Source organism: Erinaceus europaeus, chromosome 6 (genome assembly GCF_950295315.1).
Source record: "Erinaceus europaeus chromosome 6, mEriEur2.1, whole genome shotgun sequence".
Classification (NCBI taxonomy): domain Eukaryota; kingdom Metazoa; phylum Chordata; class Mammalia; order Eulipotyphla; family Erinaceidae; genus Erinaceus; species Erinaceus europaeus.
In genome coordinates this window covers 55,571,235-55,596,419 of record NC_080167.1, presented here as the reverse complement: position 1 = coordinate 55,596,419, position 25,185 = coordinate 55,571,235, and the positions used below count along the sequence as shown (strand labels likewise).

General features: G+C 43.8%; 1 protein-coding gene across 6 annotated transcripts in view; it reads right to left on the bottom strand.

The window, feature by feature from the left end:
- CACNB2 (calcium voltage-gated channel auxiliary subunit beta 2) overlaps positions 1 to 25,185 on the bottom strand; it is a 389,518-nt gene that overhangs the window by 230,703 nt on the left and 133,630 nt on the right. The window lies entirely within an intron of this gene.

Below are 25,185 nucleotides of genomic sequence, written 5' to 3'. Positions count from 1 at the left end.
GGTTCAAAAAGACAATCAATAGTTAATGTTATCATCACATTATTTGGTAATTGGGTTAACTTTGAAAAGTCCTTTTGTTAGGGTTTGCTGTACAGTACCCAGTATCTTGTATATAGCTGTGCTATTGGTTGCTTCTGATCTACTCAGTCTAGGCTTTTGAGAGAGTCTGCATATCAAATACACAGCCTATATATTAAGAAGACTCAGTCTGTGTTTTAAAAACTTCGAGACATACAATTAATTTCCCCCTCTCATATTAATTAACTAGTGATTTATATGACTACACTTTACTAGGAGTGTACATAAACACCATTCCCACCACCAAAAGACTGTGTCCCATCCCAGCCACCCACCCCCACCCCCGAATGACAACCCTTCAGCTTCATTACTCAGGTGAGACCTTTCCTTTCATAGAATTCTCTAATTCCATCCCAGGTGGATCACTTTCTAACAAAGAACCAAAACCTAGATATAGACCAGTTTCTGTGAGAGAGAGCATATGTTCACACGTATCCATAAACTGCAAAATAAATACCTGAAAGCAGAAGTACACTAGAGTTTGAAGTGAGTACCCCCCCCCCAACACTTCCTCTCCACTATTCCAACCTTTGGGTCCATGACTGCTCAACAATTTGTTTGGCTTTGTATGTTAACTCTCTTTTCAGCCACCAGGTTCCAGATGCCATCAGGATGCCGGTCAGGCTTCCCTGGACTGAAGACCCCACCAATGTGTCCTGGAGCTCCGCTTCCTCAGAGACTCACCCTACTAGGGAAAGAGAGAGGCAGACTGGGAGTGTGGACCGACCAGTCAACGCCTATGTTCAGCAATTACAGAAGCCAGACCTTCCACCTTCTGCAACCCACAATGACCCTGGGTCCATGCTCCCAGAGGGATAGAGAATGGGAAAGTTATCAGGGAAGGGGATGGGATATGGAGATTGGGTGGTGGGAATTGTGTGGAGTTGTACCCCTCCTACCCTATGGTTTTGTTAATTTATCCTTTCTTAAATAAAAAATTAATTTAAAAAATGGATTGCAGGGATAAATGCAGAATCACTAAAAACTTGCATGCCAACCTTCTGTGACTAGTTTCTGGGAGAGAATGGGTTGAAGTGTTCCCCCCCAGCCCCCAGTAGGGTTCTCGCTGGGGCTCAATGTGCCTACATGACTAAGAATTCTGCGGGCTATTTTTTTTCTTTTGATAGAGGGTGAGAAGCAGAGAGAAGAAAAGGAGAGGGAAACAGTGAGGAGTGACACCTGCAGCACCACTCCACTGTTCATGAAGTTTCCCTTCCGCAGATGTGGAACAGGCTTGAATCCAGGTCTTCTCACATGGTAACATGTTTGATCTACCAGATGAGCCACTGCCTGGTCCCCAGAAAGCTTTTATTTCTTGATATGATTCAGCATTTTTCTTAAGGTATGTATTTCTGATAAAGAAACTTAATGTGTCCGACTAGGTATAACTGATTGGTTCAGGGAATTTCAGCAGAATAAATTCTTTATTTTATTTTATTTTTATTTATTTATTTATTCCTTTTGTTGCCCTTGTTGTTTTATTGTTGTAGTTATTATTGATGTCATTGTTGTTGGATAGGACAGAGAGAAATGGAGAGAGGAGGGGAAGACAGAGAGGGGGAGAGAAATACAGACACCTGCAGACCTGCTTCACCGCCTGTGGCCTGTGAAGTGACTCCCCTGCAGGTGGAGAGCCGGGGGCTCGAACCGGGATCCTTCCGCTGGTCCTTGTGCTTAGCGCCACCTGCGCTTAACCCACTGCGCTACCGCCCGACTCCCAGAATAAATTCTTAATTGACCTTTCAACGTAATCTCAAAGTTGGAAACAGATAAGCTAGATGAATTAACCAGATAGAAAATAAAGTGAACAACGCAACGATTGCCACCTCAACATGCTCCAGAGACTTCACGTGTGGAATGACAACCCTTCAGCTTTATTACTTGGGTGAGACCTTTCCTTTCATAGTATACTCTAATTCCATCTCAGGTGGTTCACTTTCTAACAAAGTCCCAAAACCTAGATATACACCAGTTTCTGTGAGAGAGAGCATATGTTCACACGTATCCATAAACTACTGCAAAATATATACTTGAAAGCAGAAATACACTAGAGTTTGAAGTGAGTATCCCCCTAACACTTCCCCTCCACTATTCCAAGCTTTGGGTCCATTGTTGCTCAACAATTTGTTTGGCTTTGTATGTTAACTCTCTTTTCAGTCACCAGGTTCCAGATGCCATCAGGATGCCAGCCAGGCTTCCCTGGACTGAAGACCCCACCAATGTGTCCTGGAGCTCCACTTCCCCAGAGACCCACCCTACTAGGGAAAGAAAGAGGCAGACTGGGAGTATGGACCGACCAGTCAACGCCCATGTTTAGCGGGGAAGCAATTACAGAAGCCAGACCTTCCACCTTCTACAACCCACAATGACCCTGGGTCCATGCTCCCAGAGGGATAGAGAGTGGGAAAGCTAACAGGGGAGGGGGCGGGATATGGAGATTGGGTGGTGGGAATTGTGTGGAGTTGTACCCCTCCTACCCTATGGTTTTGTTAATTTATCCTTTCTTAAATTAAAAAAAAATGGAAAAAAAAAAGAAAATAAAGTGAAAAAAAAAGTAATTTGTAGAATAGTCCACATGGGCTTTCTAGGGTCTGTAGTTCCCATCAGATTGAATTCTTATTAATAATAATTCCATAAATCCTCATTTCATTGAATTCATGGATCCCCTTTAAAAATATGTATACAGCTAGGGCATCGGGCAATAGTGCAGCCAGTTAAACGCACGTGGCGCAAAGCCCAAGGACCAGTATAAGGATCCCGATTTGAGCCCCCGGCTCCCCACCTGCAGGGGAGTCACTTCACAAGCGGTGAAGCAGGTCTGCAGGTATCTATCTTTCTCTCCCCCTCTCTGTTTTCCCCTCCTCTCTCCATTTCTCTCTGCCCTATCCAACAACGACAACAACAATAAACAACAAGGGCAACAAAAGTGAATAAATAAAATATTAAAGAAAAGGAAAAAAATAAAAATATGTATACAGCTTATTGCTATGAGAGAAACCAGAGTTCTGCTCAGCTGTCATATGCATGGTGCAGGAGATTAAACCTGGGGCCACAGGCATGTAAGTGCTGTGCTCACCTGACTATCTCCCTGGTTCAGTGAGTCTTCCCAATAACCTATAACATAGGTACTGTTACTCTTCCCATTTTATAGGAAATGATGATCCAGAGAGTCCATGCCAAAATCTGGCTTAAGAGGGGTCAGGAGGCAGTGCAGCAGGTTAAATGCACATGGCGCAAAGCACAAGGCCCGGCGTAAGGATCCCGGTTTGAGCCCCCGGCTCCCCACCTGCTGGGGAGTCGCTTGGTCTGCAGGTGTCTCTCTTTCTCTCTCCCTCTTTGTCTTCCCCTCCTCTCTCCATTTCTCTCTGTCCTGTCCAACAACAAATGATATCATCAACAACAATAATAACCACAACAAGGCTACAACAACAAGGGCAACAAAAGAGAAAAATGGCCTCCAGGAGCAGTGGATTCATGGTGCAGGCACTGAACCCCAGCAATAACCCTGGAGGCAAAAAAAAATCCAATTTAAGACCTTCAACATTTTGATGCCAACATCTGCCCACGTGGCTGGTCTACCTCTCACAGACTACGAAACATCAACAGCTGTCCTGTGCTGTTAGCCACTGAAGGGCCTGTCTGGAGGAAGTGTGCAGCACCCCATGCTCTAAGCCTCTCTCAGGTTCCAACCACAGCTACAGCAGACTCTGACCTGCCTCAAGCCAAGCCATGCACGTCTTCATCCTGCAGACATCTACTTCATTCATCAGTAGGCCCACAGTGTGGAGAAGTTAGTGGCCACTGGCCCTAGAATCAACTTTCAGTAAACTTGGGAGGGCACAGGAGCCTGCACATAGATGCACCCTCTGCTATTCTTAGAGTGGCCAATAAGGCACATGTTGGCACTGCGACAGGGGTATCTGATGGAAGCCAGTGTGCCCTACCCATGACCTTAATGATGCAGTTTTATTCTGTTTTAATCTATTTATTATTATTATTATTATTATTTTATTATTTTATTTTTTTTACCAGAGCACTCGTCAGCTCTAGCTTATGGTGGTGTGGAGGACCGAACCTGGGACTTTGGAACCTCAGGTATGAGAGTCTGTTTGCATAACCATTATGCTGTCTACCCTCAAGATGATGCCGTTTTATGTTGGCTTTTCCACCTTCCCTGTCTTCTAGACACCATTTGTCCAATACACCAGCTGGACTGAGTCCTTATTTTAGGCTCTGCTTTGGGTAGGGGTAGTGGCAGTGGTGGTGCTGATGGTGGTGGTGGTGTTGGACAAGGTCTATTATCTCTAGGTGAGTCCAGTTCACTCAGAGAAGACACTGGAGATTTCCAATTTTGCATTTCGTCCATGATTTTGCTAAGTGAGTCTCTATGGAGAGAGGTCCTGGATGTTGCCAGAGAAGCTGTGTTTTTCACATCCACCCCCTTATTGTTCTCTTCAATTAAACTGTGATCCCCCTACATGGAGGAGTGCTTTGAATTCCAGTGTCATTTCTCACAGGGCACCTAAACAGCTGCCTGGCATTTAGCAGGTACTCAATTAGTACCTGCAGAAGAGAATGAACAACTAATTAGGTAAACTAAACGGTTCTTTTTCAAAAAGCATCACTTCATCTTCAAACCTATTAATCAGGTAAGTAGTATCTTCCCTCATGCATCCTACAAAGTCAATTTTCTCTTGCCTGAGCTTTGTCCTAAACTCCAACTATCCAACACTAAGGAGCATTATTTCATATGACAATGTCTACCTCTACAAAGAAATGCAAATCAAAACCCCATTGAGAGACCCTCTCACACCCGTGAGAATGGCCTTCATGAACAAAACAGGAGAGGAAAAGTGTTGGAGATGATGTGGAGAGAGAGAGAGAAAGAGAGAGAGGCAGAGAGAGGGAGAGAGAAAGAGAGACAGAGAGAGAGAGGGAGAGAGAAAGAGAGACAGAGAGAGGGAGAGAGAGAGAGAGAGGGAGAGACACAGAGAGAGAGGGAGAGACAGAGAGAGAGGGAGAGAGAGACACAGAGAAAGAGGGAGAGAGAGACAGAGAGAGAGGGAGAGAGAGACAGAGAGAGAGGGAGAGAGAGATAGAGAGAGTGAGAAAGAGAGGGACAGAGAGACAGAGAGAGAGAGGGAGAGAGATACAGAGAGAGAAAGGGAGAGAGAGAGGGAGAGAGAGAGGGAGAGAGAGGGAGAGAGAGAGGGAGAGAGAGGGAGAGAGAGGGAGAGAGAAAGGGAGAGAGAAAGGGAGAGAGAGAGAGAGAGAAAGAGAGAGAGAGAGACTCTATTACACTGCTGGTGGAAATGCAAACTGGTAGAATAGTATGGAGAATCCTTAAACAAATACAAATGGAAATATCTTATGATCAGTGGCTTGCAGTGGAGAGACTGAAGATTCAGAACCCTGGTGGTGGGAATGGAGTGGGTGTATACCCCTGTTGACATGTAATTTAGTACATTAATATTAAATCACTAATAAAAATTTTAAAAAAAGGAAATACTTTATGATCCAGCAATTCCGTTGTAGGCACTTATCCAAAAGACATAATAATACTAACCAGAAGGGATATATGCCACCACCACCCCCGTTCATAGCTACATTATTCATAGATAAACTATTGATAACATAGAGGAGGTATCAGTATGGTGGGGAGAACACAGACTTGGAGACAGGCCAGTAGGAACTCCGGCTCTCCATTTACAAACTATGGCAACTGGTCCAAGTGACTTCAGTTTACTAATCTGTTTCCCCATCCACACAAAGACTGTACTGGAACCTACCCCAGAGAGCTCTCAGTGCATGTGGTGAGCAAAGAAACCTGCTCCTGGGTTCCTTCATGGCCCTCGTGGAAGACCTAATTATGCCCAGCACAGAAGCCCGCATTTCAGCTCTTCTGTAAGGAAATGATGACCTCCATGTTTCTTGCATATGGGTGAAGCCAAAATCAAATGAAAGCATACATATGAGGGTTACTTGAGATCTGCAAAGAGCAATGTTAGGGAGTGGAGGAGATGATGAAGAGGTAGCCATGCACAGTTGTACATTCTGTGCACTGCACAAAGGCCCTGGCTGAAGGATGGTTGTGGAAGAAATAATAAATTCTGGAATGAAATCTTCACAGTAGAGGTGCAGTTTTCCAATCTGTCCACTCAAAAAGAGAGTCCTTTTTATGTTTAAAAATTAAATTAATTTTTTTGATAGAAACAGTGACACTGAGAGGGAATGGGGGAGGGGGAGGGAGGAGAGAGAGAGACAGAGAGAGAGAGAGTGAGAGGGAGAGAGAGAGAAACACCTGCAGCACTGCTTCACCACTCGTGAAGCTTCCCCCTTGCAGGTGGAAACCAAAGGCTTCAGGCACGGTCCTTGTGCATCACAACATGTGTGCTCAACCAGTTACTCTACTGCTCTGCCTGCTAAGTTCTTTTTTCTAGTGTGGACAGAAGGGTCCTAAAGACTAGCAAAGACCTTGAGAGTAATTGTTGTATGCTTTACATTGGGTTGTTCTAGCTCTCCCCCTGCCAAGAAAATTGGTTCAGTCCTGCTAGTTTTCTCGGGCCCGCTTGTCCCCGCCCCAAGGAACCCCGCCAGAGTTCCAGAGTTGGAGAGTTCGAGTGTGCTTGGCGCTGCTGCGGGGGAAAGAGGCAACAGAGTTCTGTTTGGTGATTAGTTTGGGTTAGTTTATGAATCGTTGTTCCTGAATAAAGAAATATAGCTTCCCTGCCCAGCCATGTGTCCACGAGTCTCTGTTACCCGCCTGTGAAGCTAGCCCGGCCAGCTGGAGCCTCCGAATTTTAACAACAAATGGCGCCGAATAAAATAAGCTCGTCAGAATCAAGTCCTGACTCTTGTGCCAACAAGTGGCACAATTCAGGACACTATGCCTCAGCGTCTTCATGTGTGGAGGCAAATGTCCACACATTTATGAGATTATGAGAGTGAGTGAACATGTGTGGCACACATAGGACAGTACTTGATACACATTTTACATACTTCACACATCCTCACAGTTAAATATGAACTTTTTGTAATTTTTTAATTTAATATTTTTCTATTTTTATTTGACAGGACAGAGAAATTGGGAGGGGTAGGGAGACAGAGGTAGAGATAGAGAGATAAGAGAAATACAGAGACAGACACCTGCAGATCTACTTCACCACTTGTGAAAGGTACCCCTTGCAGGTGGGGAATAGGGGCTCAAACCCGAGTCCTTGCACATAGTGATATGTGTGCTTAACTGGGTGCACCACACCCGACCTGAACTTTTCTTATTAGTTTATAGATGTAATTCCTACTATAGTTCAAATGCAGCATTTTTATGGATATGATGAGTACATTGGTGAACTACTGAAACATTAAGAGTATAAAAACTTAGCTCTGAGGGGCTCAGCGGCTTAAAGTGTGCATAGTACAAAGCACAAGGACCCACACGAGGATCCTGGTTCAAGCCCTTGGCTCCCCACCCTCAGGGGGGAACGCTTCACAAGTGGCAGAAGAAGGTCTGCAGGTGTCTATCTTTCTCTTCCCCTCTCTCCCTCCCTCCCTCCCTCTCCCCTCTCAATTTCTCTGTCAAAATAAATAAATAAATAAATAGATAAATAAATAGGCCACAGGAGCAGTGGATTCACAGTGCAAGCACTGAGCTACAGCAATAACCCTGCAAGCAAAAAAAAAAAAAGCTAGCTCTTATGATTCGAAACAATTGTTAGCGTTTGCTCTTTGATGGGGATAATTTTTTTCTCTCAAGCCAGGGCTATTAGGACTAAAGACTTTGAAAAGTTCTTTAGTTTGGACCTATCTGAATAGTTCTTTTATAATTGTTTATTTAAATTGTAGTCACTTACAAACAGGCACCCAGCGACTACACAAACATCTCAGTTGCAATCACGCTTCAGATATCAGGCAAACACAATAAAATACACTCAGAGTAAGGATATTCATATGTATTAATCCTGTGTATAAATAGACTGTCTTCCTATTTATTTACTTTTTCAAATGAGGGATTTAGTAGTGGTTTACAAGACTGTAAGATCGCAGGGGACTAATTCCATACCTCACCACCACCATATTCCTTCCTCATCCTCCAACAATAACCTCCAGTCTGTTTCTTTTTTTTTTTCTGCCTCCAGGGTTATTGCTGGGGCTCAGTGCCTGCACCATGAATCCACTGCTCCTGGAGGCCATTTTTCTCTTTTGTTGCCCTTGTTGTTGTAGCCTTGTTGTGGTTATTATTGTTGTTGTTGATGTTGTTTGTTGTTGGATAGGACAGAGAGGAGGGGAAGACAAGAGGGGGAGAGATAGACTCCTGCAAACCTGCTTCACTGCCTGTGAAGTGACTCCCCAGCAGGTGGGGAGCCCGGAGCTTAAACTGGGATCCTTACGCTGGTCCTTGCACTTTGCACCACTTGTGCTCAACTCGCTGCACTACGGCCCGCCCCCCTCTATTTTTATTTAATTACCACCAGGGTTATGACTGGGGTTTGGTACCTTCACAATGAATCCACCACTCACGGCGGCTATTTTTTTCCTTCTTCATTTTATTTCATTGGAGAGTGAAGGGACAGATGACAGAGAGCCAGGGAAGAAGAGAGATAGCTACCTGGGCTGGGGAAGAGCATACTGATTGTGCAAAGATGCTGGGACACAGATGTGATGAGCATATGGCGGATCTCAGCCTACGAGCATACTAAAGACTTAACACAAACCCACAAAGGATTGTGGGTGCATCGGAACTTATTTAAACACATGTATTCCGGAAATGCCCTCTCTGTTCCTGTGCACTGAGATGCAGCTAGCTGTTCCTGCAAGCTCTCTTTCTCTGACCGCCATGCCATTCCTCCCAGGATCTGATCACATGTCACCGAGCTCTGATAAACTAGTTTGAAAGACTTGTGGCTTTTGGCCATTAATAACTAGCCAATATTTGTCCCTTTGCCTATTTTGATGTACCTAAATAACTGTGATGTACTAAACCTCCCGACTGTTTAAGCCCCAATCAAAGATGTCTGAAGTATTTTATTTTTTAAATCACACTATAAAGACACTTTTATTCCTGAAGACCCAAGGTCCCAGGTTCAAACCCAAGTAGCTGAGCGGTGTTGCAGTATCTCTCTCTGTATCGCATTAAAATGAATACAATATTAAAAAAGAGAGATCGACACCTGCTCATGAAACTTCCCCCTTCCAGGTAAAGACCAAAAGCTTGAACCTGGGTCCTTGTACATGGTAATACGTGAACTCAACCTGGTGTGCCATTGCTTGGCCCCTCCAAGCTATTTCTAATAAGTTGCCTAAAACTCTGTCATTAGATCATGATATGTATGAGGATTTGTCATTCCTTGACAATTTAAAAGCCTGACCCTTATTGGATTATGAATTCTTCAAGGGCAAGAACCCTGTTTATCACTTAATATATATTACTGTGACATATTATATGCAAGAAAGTGTTAGCCAAAATGATAATTTAACAAATGTCTGCCAAGTGAAGTCCAAAGACACCTCCCAGTGGCTCACGCTGCGGTAACAGAACCTGGGGGAGGACAAGGGTACAGGGAAGGTTATAACACAGCCATTCTGGATTAAGGGTCTACCCACAGTGCTCTGTCCCCTGGAGGGCCTCATGGACAATGAGCTGTCATGAAATCATAGCCTTTTGCTGGCCCAGTGTGGTGAGGGGCTGCGAGAAAGGACTGGGGAGGAAGGGGCTGTCTGAACTCCTTCCAGGAAGAAACGAACCATTTGTTTCTATCAGCTCTGGGACAGCTTTCAAAAATACAACCAAAGCCACTCAGAGTTTATTAGTCTGGCCAACAACTCAACGAAAATGCCCTTGATAAGAAAGGGCATAAGAACAACTTTAGCAGGGGTATTTGAGATTTGCAAGTCTTCTCAATTTCAACCAAAATCTTTTGTATTACTATTAATTTAATAATGATCAACAAGACTGTAGGATAAGAGGGGTACAATTCCATACAGTTCCTAACACCAGAGCTTTGCATCCCACCCTCTCCATTGGAAACTTTCCTTTATGCTTTTATTCTTTATACTTCTGGGAGTATGGACCAAGGATGATTTTGGGGTGCAGTAGCTAGGAGGTCTGGCTTCTGTAATTGCTTCTCTGCTGGACATGTCCATCCACACTCCCAGCCTGTTTCTATCTTTTTCTAGCAGGGCAGGGCTCTGGAGATGTGGGGTTCCAGGATATATTTCAACCAAAATCTTAAGAGAGATGTAAAATAGGTCTAGAGGGCATTCACCCAAATGTATTCGGAAAGCAAAGTGACTGTCATGGTTTTGTCTCCATTTCCCTTACTGTAATGAAGATTCAGATCTAGCTAACTCATGCTGGATGAGTAGAAACAGGACACCTTAGAGTTACCATATTCATGTTTCATGTCTGTGTCCTTATCTCAACAGTCAGGTCCTCTCAGGCTGGTCCATACTGAGGGTGGTCCTCTCAGTACCTCAGCTCAAGAATATGTTTGGTCTAATTGACCTCTTTCATTTGCATTCAGTTGTCTAATTGTCAGAACAGTCTGTCTTTCTGATGTAGTGCTGAGGATAGTTTTCCTTGGTCTGGCACAAGTCAGATTTCACCTGGTTCAATTTCTCTCTCTCTCTCTCTCTCTCTCTCTCCATCTCTATATCTCTTTTAAATTTTATTAGTGATTTAATATTGATATACAAAATTACATGTCAACAGAAGAACACCCATGTTCATCAGAGAAGCAATTACAGAAGACAGACTTTCCACTTTCTGCACCCCATAATGATCCTGGGTCCATGTTCCCAAAGGGACAAAGAATAGGAAAGATTTCAAGGGAAAGGATGGGATACAGAATTCTGGTAGTGGGAAGTGTGTGGAATTGTACCCCTCTTATCCTATATTTTACTTTTTTCTATAAATAAAAAAAAAAAAGGGAAAATGACTGTCTGAGGGAGGATAAGATAACCCTGTGGTGGGGCCAGGAGGTGGCACACCTGGTTAAGCGCATGTTATAGTGTGCAAGGACCTGTGTTCAAGGCCCTGGTCACCACCTGTAGGGGGAAAGCTTCATGAGTGGTGAAGCAGTGCTGCAGGTGTCTGTCTCTTCCCCTCTTTATTTCCCCCTGCGCTCTCAATTTCTCTCTGCCTCTAACCAATGATAAATACATGAATACATTAATAAATACTAAAAAGAGCCCTGTGGCTTCAAGTTACGCTCTTTAGTTTTCCCTCTCATCAGGCTGTGTCCCAGGGAGCAGAGTGTGGGGTTTCAGTGCTGCTCCTCAGGACACCTGACATTTAGCAGATGCTCCCTCCCTCAGTAGGTACCACTTCATTAAGGGGTTTTGAGTTTGAGGGTTTAAAAACTATACCTTTTAAAATTGTTGTCTAATCATTACCTTTGTGGATCCAGGATTTCACCCAGGTGATTTCACCACTCCCTGGCTAACATATTCATTCAGATAGAAAGGCAGACTGACAGACAGACTAGCAGGCAGAGGAAGACAGAAAAGGAAATGCACCGCAGCTCAGGTTTTCCCCGGGGCCATGGCGATTCCAAATGGTATTGGGACTCCACTCTGGGCCACCAGCAAAGCCAGGCACATGCCCTGCCTAGTGAGCTATATCTCGGGCCTGATCATTTATTTTTTTCCATTTTAATACCAGAGCACTGCTCAGCTTTGGCTTATGCTGGTGCAGGGGATTGAACCTGGGACTTTGGAGCCTCAGACATGAGAGTCTCTTTTGCATAACCATTATGCTACCTACCCCCACCTTTTTTTTTTTAATGAAAAAGATGATTGCTACTGTACTATAAATTGTGATTCATCTTTATACTCACGAGGAGAAACAGAGGATCTGTTATGTGCTAGGCACTAAATAACTATTGAATAAATGAATAAATGCAAACACTGTTAGCATACAAATGAAGTGTCTCACTTTACAATTCATGAGCTATGGCATATCACTGTCATGCTGGCTTAATAAACACAGTTCACTTCTTCCCTCATATCGACCTATCAAGCAGCTAGCATTTAAGCTTATGCCACCAGCTGGCATGCACTCTTGTCACCTCAGCTGAAGATGATTTCCCCTTATTTTGTTAGTGTTCTGTTCATTTTAGTTGAAGAGGACAGCAATCACTAACATCGCCGCAAGGGGGAAGATACATATTTGGAAGAACTCAGAAAAGCTGAACAATCAGACTTCAGAAAGGCCAGGAGTCCTCAAAGATTTTGACTCTCCAGCTGTGCTACCGTTAACCCAGCCTGCCAGCCTGGGGATCCTGTCCGGGCCATGCTTCCAGAAGGTTCTATTTTCTGTACCTACTGGCAGGTCAATGACACTCCCAGTTGCAGAACATCTGCTTCCCTACTAAGTATTTTTGCTCAGAACTTTGGCTCACCATGACTCTGTTCTAGCTCCTGCCCGCCACACTATCAGATGCTGTGAATTTCCCCCCTTCGAAGTCCTGATCCTAAGTGCTTGTTGGGATTTCCTGCAGGGCAGCCTTTGGATTGTGAGGAGGGGCTAAGCCATTTCACATCATGAAGGCAAGTACAAGGTTGACATCACTTTTCTCTTCCTTTCTTTCTTTCTTTTTTTCCCTCTTTCTTTCTTTTTTCTCTTTCTTTCTTTTTTTCTCTTTCTTTTTTCTCTTTCTTTCTTTCTTTCTTTCTTTCTTTCTCTTTTTTGTGGTTCTAGGGATTAAATCCAGGATCTTATTTATGTAAGTTATTGCTGAAGAACCTCCCCAGTGCAAGCAGTACTTTATATTCAGATAATGAGGGGAGACATTAAAGTAGCTACCTGTGACCCATGGAGACTACTTGCCTATCTTTTTTACTCCCCTGTGGGACTGGGGATTGAACCTAGTGCTGATGGAGCTCAGAACCTCACTCATGGGAGGCATGCCCTCTACCTGCTGAGCCACCTCCCTGAGACTCACAGCTAGCAAAGTTGGCATGATTATCCACTTCCTCACATTGTATATTTCATTTTCCACTTCGCAGTTTCATTCATTGTAAAGTTGTCAAGGTCATTAAGCTTTGTCCAAAAGCTCATGCCATTCTTTCCCTTTTATAGTGGGTGAGGCTGAGGCGAATACAAGGCACACTGCACACCTCTCTTACGCTGTCAGTAACTATTTGGAATTACCACGACATGAATGTTTAACCCTTTGACTGACTAAAATTTAGAAAAGAATAGCAGGGAGTAAGGAAAAGTTAGACTGTACGTTCCTTTTTGAGGCTGCACAAAGATTCACCATTCTGTTTACAATGAAGACACATATTTCTAAACCAGCAAAGTCAAGGCATGTGACTAATGAGAACTGGTGGTGAAGCCCACTCTAAAATTTAAAATCTTGAGCTTGGATGGTCTTCATGGCAATTTAGAAGGGATCAGTAAAAACATTCATTGTGCTATTCTATGGTTTACAAAAAACAGAGGCATTACTACAGTCAGCATTTTTGGTTTGGTTTACCAGAACACTGCCCAGCTCTGGCTTACGGTGGTGCTGGCGGTTGAACTTGGGACCTGAGCCTCATGTACGAGAATCTGCTGTGTTATCTCCTCAGTCTAAATCAATCCATTTCAAAATCTATTTCTGCACCGGGAACCAAGAACAGGCTATTTTCCCCATGTGTCAATTCATTGAACGCGAGACTAACTCTCCGTGCAGCTTCATAAACATGGGTGTCCACAGTCTCTCCCATCTATGCCCCTTTGTGAGGCGAACCTTCCCATCATTCACAGGATAATGCTGGGAAACTAATTCTCAGAGTTAGCGTGTCAACGGCACAACAATACTCCTATCTGACCCATCAGAGATCTAGCCATTAACTACAGCCTGTAGCCTGAATGCTAATCAGAGACTGCCATGACTCCCAGCTACTGCCACTTTCTCCAGATAGCAAAGGAACTGAGCTGTCAGACAGAAATCTCTGGTGACTGTACAGAAAGTGACGAAGAAGTGCATCTTTCATCAAGGGCTTAAGCAAGGAGCTGGTCAAGCCAGAAAAAGAGGATGTCATCCCATTTTTCCATTCATGAAACGAACAGCCCCTAATCTTTAAGAGTATTCTAAAATATGACTGTTGTCAATCATGGCCAAGGGTGAATTTCAATGGGAGAAAACAGGACAATGAGGTTAATCATAAAGGGGAAACAGGAGGGGGCCGGGCAGTGGTGCATTGAGTTGAGTGCACTTATTACCATGCATTGGATCGGCCTTCCCGTGGTGCATCCCGTGAGTACCCATTCATTGGGGAAACTGACGATCCTTCCTAGCCGACTGAATTCACATGGATCCCAGTCACTTTCAAAGCCATTAACTGGCTACGGAAGAAGGGCAAACGCTAGAAGAAGAATTACCGTGCACAACGACCTGGATTCAAGCCCCTGTTCTCCTATAGGGGGGACACTTCACAAGTGGTGAAGTTGGTCTATAAGTGTCTATCTTTCTTCCTTTTTATCTCCCCCTCCATTATCAATTTCTATCTGCACCTATCAAATGAGAGACAGACCGACTGACTGAGTACTGGGAGCAGGGTGGATTTGCAGTGCTGGCACCAAGCTCCAGCGATAACCCCGGTGGCAATATTAAGGGGGTAAAAAAACAGAAAAAAAAAAAAAAGAACATGAGAAAAGCAAGCCCCTGGGATGAGGGCTGCTGCTCTCTTTGATGCAGAGTCTCATTTCAAACTGGTGAGGCCTTCTCAGTCTGTAGAAATAAGAACTCCATTATGTCTAACTGGTCCAAAGCACTTTCTAATTACAATCCAGAAATGAAAATTCTGTGAAATTGGCTGCTTTAAGAAAATGCTAAAGCCAGAAGAATTTAGCTAAAGCAGAGGTCTGTGGTGCATGAAAAACAAATACACAGATTTCTTCTTTGAAAAATACTGTGACACCAAAAGGAAGAGGTATCACAGCAGGGAGACGCTCCAAGTCTCTCTATTCATTTGGTTGGTTTGTTTTACGCATGCACCTGGGCCAACTTTTTCATACACTGAGAGGGAGAGGGAGAGGGAGAGGGAGAGGGAGAGGGAGAGGGAGAGGGAGAGGGAGAGGGAGAGGGAGAGGGAGAGGGAGGGAGGAGAGAGTGAGAAGGAGAAAGAAAAAGGCTGTGGAGCTTCCTCTAGTGCTGTGGCACTTCCCATATAGTACAGGGACTCAAACCTGGACTGTGAACATAGCAAGACACCCTAGTGGGTGACAAGTCTCTCTGGCTCTCCACTTATCTTCCTTCAACCAGACAAAAAGCTTAATAGGCAAGCCTTGCCGAGAGCCCTTACACATTAGACTTCCAGCTCCAGAGGCAGTCTCTACTGCTGCCTTATTCCAATCTGAGGATCCAACGTTTGGGTGTTAGTTTATGAAGTTTCTTACACTAGTAAGAAACTAGTAATGTGATTTCAAATAAAATAATAATAATAATAATGTGATTTTATGGTAGTCACATTTAAAGGTCTTTTTAGCGCTCTTTCAGACAAAGGATGGCAAGGAGCACACTCTTTTGATGACTTTAATAACTTCTATACTGTAACAATTTGACAAAATGTCTTTCCTATTTCAGAGGGCTGAAGTTTATTCTCATCTAAATAGGTGGACAGCTGAAGTCACTTGAGCTGAATTAATCATGCTGGGAGGACACTGACCTCTCCATCCCTTTTGTCAGATCAGCCTTATACATACCACCACACACAGGATTTCTTCTGTTTTTTAAATCTTTTTATTATTATTATTATTATTATTAATTTATTATTGGACTGAGACAGAGAGAAGCTAGTGGGGGGAGATAGACAGGGAGAGAAATAAAGAGACACCTGCAGCCCTGCTTCATCACTCCTGAAGCTTTCCCCCTGCAGGTGGGGACCAGGGGTTTGAACCTGGGTCCTTGCACATTATAATGTGTGTGCTTAACCAGGTGCACCACTATTTGGCATCTCTCTCTCTCTAAAGTGGTACCAATGAATGGACTAAGGGACTCACACATGTGTGATATCTCCAAGCAGCCTCCCTAAACCATTTCTTAAATTCTCAAATAAATGAAAGAGACAGACAGACAGAAGGGAGAGACACCAAAGCCCTGGCCCGTCATCCATGAAGCTCCCTTTGATGCCGTCCATGGTGCTCCCGTGTGGTTCCAGGGATTAAACCCAGGGCTTCACCCATGTGCTCTACTCACTGACCTACTTCCTGATCCCCCACCCAGATTTCTTTCTGTGACATCTATAATGTTTTTAGAATTTCAGGAGGAAATTATAGGAGTCCCAAGGAGTAGAATTTTCTAGAGATATGAAGCCCAGGTTATGCCTTTCCTGTTAGACATTTACCATTTAACAGTTCCTGTTAGAACTGAGACCCACAATTCCAACAAGGTCACTATTCAAGGAGGAAAAAATGGTTTGAACAGGATCTTACAACAAATGTTCTATCATGCAAGGAGTTAAGAAAATACAGGGTTTTTTTTTTTTTTCAGTTGCTACCAAGGTTATCACTGGGGCTTGGTGCTTGTACAATAAATCCACTTCTCGTGGTGGCCATTTTTTTTTTCCTTTTTGATAGAACAGAGAGAAAAATGAGAGGGGAGATGCAGAGATAGAGAGAAAGACACCTGTAGTATGGTTTCATCTCTTGTGAAGCATCCCCCTTGCCAGTAGGAAGTGGGGACTTGAACCCAGGTCCTTGCACATAGTAACGTGCGTTCAAATGGGTGTGCCACTGCCTGACCCCCAGAATATTCTATTCTAGCTCTTTCATTGAAGCTGATACCATACATTTTGGTATAATTTAGTCAGTTGCTATGTTTACAAAGTGTCAGGGGAAAAAAAAAGTCTTTTACTATCATTATCAGCTATTTAAGTCAATTCAAGTAATGTTTCTATTTTTTCTTTTTAAATTTTATTTATTTTATTCTTTTTTATTTTATCAGTGATTTAATATTGATTTACAAAACACTATTCTATAACAGGGATATATATATATATATATATATATATATATACATACATACATATATATTTGCCTCTTTTTTCTATAGTCTTGCCTTCTCTTCCTTTCTAAGTCATACCTACACCTATTGCTACTTCTGAATGTCTTTGAAGTTTCCATTCTTTATTTTATTTGATTTTATTTTATTTATCAAAAGGAAACACTAACAAGGATAAGAGGGGTACAATTCCACACAATTCCCACCACCAAAACTCCGTATTCCATCCCCTCCCTTGATAGCTTTCCTATTCTTTAACCCTCTGGAGTTTCCTATTCTTAACAAGAATTCACCAGGCACTTAGTCTATCGGACAGGCCATTTGGAACTATTCCTGCTAGTTCCATAGTACGGGCTACCTCTTCCACAACCCTCCTCTCTCTGTCTGAGGAACATCAGCACTGCTGAGTTTTAAAAATGCTGATGATTTGCTCTCTATGAGTTCTGACCACAGGAGAAGATGGTTCATTTAAAACGAACAAACAAAAAACCTGCATTATTATGTCCCAAGTGTCCAAAGATCAGGCGTGGTTTTTACCACCCACAATCCATTTTCATTTTTCCCCCTGGAGAAAACCACACTGGGATCTTCCTTTGGGAAACTCTCCTCCCCAGCACGCACGCAACCTGGTGAGTCAGTTTAGTGGACTGTCTCCTGGCCACAGCGACCACACTGGGCCACTCTAGTCCTCTCTCTCGGGAGATTGAACCTGGAGTAACTTGACACAAGTTGACCTGACTTGAGCTAAGGCACCTCTTTCATTTCCAAAGATCCACAGCTCCTGTCACCCAGATTCTCACAACTCCTGACATCCCAACCTTGACTTCCAAATTTCTCTTGAGCTGTTTAGTAATCGGTAGGTAGGCAATAGGGTGCCTAAAAATCCTACTGGGAGACTAGCAGAAATTAGATGATGACGCTCCATTCCTGATGGGTCTGGGATGGTTCCCAGGATCCACACCCTGTTTTTAGACAACCCCCCCACCTCCAATAATGGTAATCTCCCCAGCCCCCAAGGACAATAGTGCTATAAGCTGTCAATAGATTCCATGTCCTAAATTAGGAAGAGGAGGTTTTTCTTGTGTATCATTAAATAACCTTTTAGTATTCACCTTGGGCATGCTTCAGAGTGACTGTTAACAAGGAGACTCTTAATTTGGGGAGCACACTGGGGTGGGAGGTAGAGTCCAGATCTTTCAGCTGGACTTCTTTACCTTCCCTTCCTCACGATCCTGCCCTGACCTCATTCAACTAGGAGAGGTGAAAAATTATACAAGGAGGGGCCAGGTGGTAGTGCACCTGGTTGAGTGCATATGTTGCAGTGTGGAAGGACCCCTGGTCCCCACCTGCAGGGGGAATGCTTCACGAGTAGTGAAGCAGTGTTGCAGGTATCTGTCTCTCTTCCTCTCTATCCCCCTTCCCTCTTGATTTCTGGCTGTCTCTATCCAATGAAGAAATAAAGACAATAAAAAATTATACAAGGGTGTGTGTTTCTGATGAGCAAGTGACCAATTCCTCTTTGTGGAGTGAAAGGTTGCAATCTACTCCCCCCGCCCCCCCCCCCCCCAGTAGCTATGACTTTCCTTTGTTTTACTAGAGGACGGGTAATAATAGGTATGGCTGTTGGTGGTGCTGGGGATTAAAACTGGTGCCTCTTACATGCTTCTCTCTCTTCCACTAAGTTATCTCCCCAGTACTTAAAACTATCATCATGTTTTGTGGTCTGATGAAACAAAGGGCAATCTGATTCTCCAATAAGGAAATAACCAAAGAGGAGTCAAGGCCTCTTCCAGGCTACAAAGAACCCAAACCCCAAAGCATTTGGTGAAAGACAGCAACTCCAGCATCCCAGCACCCAGCCACTGAGATGGGAAAGGCTGTCTCTTTATCTTGGGCTGTTATTTGGAAGTCTGAGTGTACTGCATCAATGATTTATTCCTTCAGTGGTGGAGAAGATAAAGGTGGGATGCCCATCACAAAAATGCCAAAAGAAAGAATCCCCAGTGAACAAAAAAGGGAAGCTACGTTGGGTGATTCAGACAGAGAATTGGCTGTTATCTCAATGTAATACCAAGACAGAGAACAAACAGAAGTGTCTGGCTCAATGGGAAGTGGATCTATTCAGCAGAAAGGTCATCTGCCCATAGAAAGCCTTGAAATCAACAACACAAAAGGCCACATTTGAGCACAGCTACCTGTCTGGGCTTCCTTTGGGGGAGGAGAATTGACACATCAAAGACAAGAGCTGCTAGTTTTCTATATAAGAACGACTGACCACTGGGAGAGAGGCTTTCTTTCCCTGCACACAGCACTTAGAGCTTTGCATGCAAGGTTTCAAAGATAATCTGGGATGCTTTTAATTTTTAAACAGATATTTTAAAATATGGTCTTTTAAAACAACATATTTGCTTATTTTTAAAGCCATAATTTCTAAATGAAGCGAGTTTGTGAGTTTTGGTTCATTTTCAAACTTTTATATCAAACTAAAATCACTTCTGCACTGAAGCAGATGCTTGTCTGGGGTAAGTGAGCTGGTTCTTGCTTTAGATGATCTTTAAGGAAAGAAATAGAATAAACTGTAAACAACGAAAAAAGACCTAAAGAATAAGTGATTAGGGTACCAGGGAAATACCACAGTGATTTGTGTACCAGACTTTCATGCCTGAGGACCCAGGTTCTCTCCCCAGCTTCACCATATGCCAGACCTGAGCAGTCTTCTGCTATCTCTCTGTTCCACTCTCCATAAAAATAAGTCTTTTTTTTTTTAAAGTGAGTGATTATACAGTTTCAAACTCTAGCAACAAAATATATCTTCTACTTTATATTGATAAGTGCTAAAGAGACCAAGGAATTTCACTTTACATCACCACAAAGCTTTCTTAAATATAAAAGAAAAATCTGTACTAGTGGCCAGTGAAAGCAGATAGGAGAGCATGGATATGGCCTTCTCTGTCCAGCCATCACTGATTTATTCATCTGTCCAACGATTAAGTGCTAAGCATTTGCACAGGTCAGATAATTCCTGCTGGACAACAGGGCTACAAGAATGAAAAAGGGGCCCAGAGAGGATAAGAATTCAAAGATGGAGACAGTGAGCACAGCCATCATGATAAGATACAGTAATTGTCCTTGGAAGGGGAGCCAAGACAAAGACTTGAGAACAGGCCTAAGACAAAAGAACGACTGTGTGTGGGGGACACTGAGTGCACTCAGTGCCACAGGGACAACAGAAAATGAAGGTGCTAAGCATTGTGGTCAAAGGAAAAGCAAGGGGTTGTCCAGAAGGCCTTGTAGCATATTGCTCAGACTGTAGGGAGAGAGACTCAGAACAATGGGAACCCCCTGAGGGAAGGAATAATGCAGGTCCCTTTAGAGCAAATGTATGGAAGAGAAGTGCAGGAGATTCCTGGGTTACTGTGAACTGTTTGGGAGGAAAGAACTAGGACTTTGCATGTGCTGAGGCTTGAGGCACATGGAGAAGGCCACATGCTTCCTTCTACTACCAACCAGATGCTCCGCCTATGCACACTGGCAGACACGGGTCCTCTGACAGATGAACACAGACATGTGGATGCCTATTCCAGACAATGAAGACAGGTCACATTATAGCAGGACTTTGGGAAGGTCCAGGAAGGGAAACACAACAGGATAATGGCCATCACAGAAGTGAAAGGTGTCTCACAACCAGGGATGGGACCAGGGCCAGCAGGTCTTAGCACCTGGCCAAGTTGGCTGGTTAGTGGCCCAACTCCATGGGGAGATCATGGAAGACAATTGCGCTCTTTGTCACAGCTCCTGCTTGTCCTCTTGCTCTGCACACACTCAGGAATGTGCGAGCGGGGAAGCCGTGGCAGAGTGGTAGCAAGCTCAGGAGGGTTTAATCACCTTTCAAAAAGCAGGCTCTGGGCCAAGGTCTGGAACTTGACTCACCTTTGGTATATCCACACATAATACCTTGAGAAGAGCAGGCCTAAAAATCCAGGCTGAATTTTCCATATTGGTTTCATTTGTTTGCTTGATTACTGTGGAGCTGGAGTCTCATGCATATGGGGCCAGTCACTCCAGGTTGCCCGCCTCACTGGCCATTGGGCAACAGAGAATCAGAGCAGCCTCCTGGGGGTCCTGGAGTGGCTCTGCATGTCAGGGGAAAAGTGCGCAGGGAGACAAGCAGTCAGCCCTGGGAGAGCCTCAGTGGGGGCAACTATTTTATTGAAAGAGAAAGCAAGTACATATACCCATTACCCAGGGAGAAGGTCAAGGCAATCATTAACCCAGACACAAAGCAATACAACGCATAGCCACATTCTGGCTTGCAAACTATTTGATCACAAGCAGAAAGTTACCATACAAGGTTTGTTCACAAGCTTCACAATGCATTTTTCCCTAGGGGTAAATTATAGGCACCACAGGTCAAGGGGAAGAAGAAGGAGAGGTTGGGTAACAAGAGTTTATGGTGGTTTTCAAGTTTGGCCAAACACAAAGTACAGTAATTTATGGCCTTTGTTTTCAGGGGAGAGGAGGGGCATGTGCAGAAAGGTAGCCCCCATCCGGAGAAGCCATCTATCATTATTAGTTCACGAGGTCAGGGAGGACCTGCCATTTTCTCTACCCAGGAGGAGGTGAGAATTGGGGTCTACCTGCTCAGATCTCACGGAAACAATGGTCTGGACTTCCTGGACAGTGGGTCCATTCTCCAACACATGCATGATTGCTTTTTAAAAAAAATGTTATGTATATATTTATTATTTATTAATTATTGAATAGAGACAGAGATAAATTGATATGGGAGGGGGATACAGGGAAAGAGACAGACAGACACCTATAGCCTTACTTCATCACTGTTCAAGCTTTCCCCCCTGCAGGTGGGGACCAGGGACTTGAACCCAGGACTTTACACACTGTAATGTGTGCGCTTAACCAGGTGCGCCACCACCTGGCCCCCAAATCTCGTGCATGATTGCTTCCACTGCTCCAGGTCACTTTTTCTTTCAGACTGAGTGATGGAGAGACATACAGAGACAGCACAATAGCAGAGTTCCTCTGATGCCCCAGCATCTCCATGTGGTGTTAGGGCTCAAACCTTGGAGGCCACCTAATGGCATGCCACCTAATGTGTTAGCTCTCTGGCCCTCCTTCTTTATTTAAAAGTATCCAGAGCATTTTCTCAATGAACAGATCTCTCAGTTCCTGGAATCTTCTCACTTAGTGCATTTTAAGCTGAGTCTTTTTGAATGAACTCAGCTATGGATTCTTACATTTAACTTGTTTTATAAGCCTTTTTTGGGGAAGAAAGCACAAGGGACAGCAATTTAAAGTAATTAATGATCAGATTAAATTCTTGTTACAAAAACAACATGCTCACGATAAAAATGTCTACATAAAAAAAACATAAAAAGCACAATACCACCTGTCACTACATAACCCCCACATCTGTGAGGCACCCACACACCAGAATCACCCCCTGAACCCCCTCTTACGCCAGTAAAGATGCAAGAATGGGCAGAATGACCACACAGCTCTGTAGATCACTGTAGCTCACTTTCAGTTCACATGGTAGACCTCCTTCCTGCTGGTCTATGTAGACCCTTTTCTCTTTTTCAACACTTGCTTGGCTTTCTCTACCAGAGACAACATGCTGTTTATTTTTCTCTGTCAGTTACCGCAGTTAAGTCAAGCATCTCAGTGTTTCATAAACACACTCCACCGCTAGGCCAGGCCTTCACAGGACAGGAACCAGAGGCTCTATTTTCATTTACTTTTTTAAATGAAGTATCGAGAGAAACAGAGAAGGGGCAGAGAAAGAGCCACCTGCAGCACTACTCCACTTCTGATAAAGATGCCCCCACCCCTAGGCAGAGACTGGGGACTTGAACCTGAGTCCCACAGCATGCATGGTAGCATATGATAATGTGTGTGCTCTACTGGGTGTGCCACCACTTGGCCCTCACAGCCCCCTCCTAAAGGCTCAACTCTAGGCAGCGCTGGACAAAGAACAAGTTCTGAGAAACTGTCCTGAACAGTGGGTGACCTTCACTGTTTTTTGTTTGTTTGTTTGTTTTTGCCTCCAGGGTTATTGTTGGGGCTCGGTGCCTACACCACAAATCCACTGCTTCTGGAGACTATTTTCCCCCCCTTTTTGTTACCCTTGTTGTAGCTATTATTGTTACTGATGTCATTGTTGTTGGATAGGACAGAGAGAAATGGAGAGAGATGGGAAAGACAGAGGGGGGAGAGAAAGATAGACACCTGCAGACCTGCTTCACCACTTGTGAAGAGACCCCCCCCCCCGGAGGTGGGGAGCCAGGGGCTCGAACTGGGATCTTTAAGCTGGTCCTTACGCTATGCACCACATGCGCTTAACCCACTGTGCTACCCCGACAACCACCCCCCCCCACTGTTGTTTTTAAAGCCATGGATTCAACTTTCCAGAAGGGAAAGCTCTTCATCACAGCTGCAGGAGAAGTAGTACCTACGTGCAGAGGAGGTGTTCAAGATGATGACAATGACAATAAAAACTCACAATGACTGTGTGCCATGTGCTGCCCCAGTTGAACACATGTAATGTTTACAGTAAATGTCGGGGCAAGAGTCTATTGACACTCCTCACTGGCAAAAAGGGAAATTGAGGCACAAAATGATGTCTGACTTGCCCAAGGACGTACCATTTATAGACTCTGTCACTGCTCATGAGTTGGCCTTTCACATATTCAACTGCCTCCTCATGGTCTCACACTGTTGTAGAATTATTCACAGTTGCCAAGATGTGGACACAACCTAAATGAACTTCAATGGATGAAGAGATAAAGAAATAAAGTACACACACACACACACAAATGTTTTCTTCTTTTAATTTTAATTATGTTTATTTATTAGATAGAGACAGCCAGAGAACGAGAGGAAAGGGGGGAGACAGAAAAGGAGAGAGACACAGAGACACCTGAAACCTTCACAAAGCTTTCCCCTTGCAGGTGGGGAAAGTTTTCCAACCATGAGAAAGAAGGAAACTGCCATTTAAAACAACACAGAAGTCATCTTGAGGGCATTAAGATAAGTGAGGTAAGTCAGAGAAAGACCCATACTGCATGGTGTCACTTCGGTGTGGATCTACAAACTTAAGTCAAACTTGTAGAAATAGAGAGCAGGCCTGCTTCCGGTGATTGGGGTTAGCAAGACAATAGAAAGAGGTGGGTAAAAGGGTTCCAATTTTTAGCCCTAAATAGAGGAAGTTCTGAAGATCTCTTGTATGACATGGTGACTACACTTGATAACACTGTGTTGTGAACAGAAACTTGCAAAGACAGAACTTAAATGTTAAAGTCAAATGTTGAGGGAATAAGGTATTCATTAACTGAACAAGGCGTCATTTCATGAAATATATGCATGTCACATCATTACCATGTACAATTTTTCTCCTTTTTCAGAGGTTTTATTTATTTCATAAAAAAGAGGAGCCAGAGCATCACTCTGGCATATCTCATCCTGTGGATCAAACTCAAGATTTCATGTCTGCAAGTCCAGCACTCAGCCACTGCACAGCCTCTAGGCTGCTAAATGTCTCACAGTTTCGTTTGCCAATTTTATCTCAACCAAGTTGAAAAATGCCCCCACACCTGTTGGTATGCTTCTAAATTCTGCTTCTAAGACCCCTTCTGTTTCATTGGTTTAATCCCCCCTGCTTAACTCTGTATTCTATTTACATAACCACTGTTAACTAAGCACCACCCTGCCTCCAGGGCATTGGTTTAATCCTCACTGTTTCACACGCTTTTTCCTTCTTCCCATCCCCTATCCTACGTACATCCTCTTTGGACCTGACTCTTCCGACTCAGGATATATAAGGACAAGACTGTGATTAGAGATAGTTTAGATTGTGCTGCATTCCACATGAATAAAGACTGAACTGCGTACCACTCAGCCATGAGTCCCTGGTCGTCTCTTCCGCCCGTGAAGCTAGCTCAACACACAACCATGGATATCTAATTTTTGACAAGGGGGACCACAGTATTAAATGGAGAAAGGGAAGTCTCTACAATAAGTGGCGCTGGGAAAGTTGGCCTGAAACATGCAAAAGAATGAAACTGGACCACTATACACAGAATTAAACTTCAATTGGATCCAA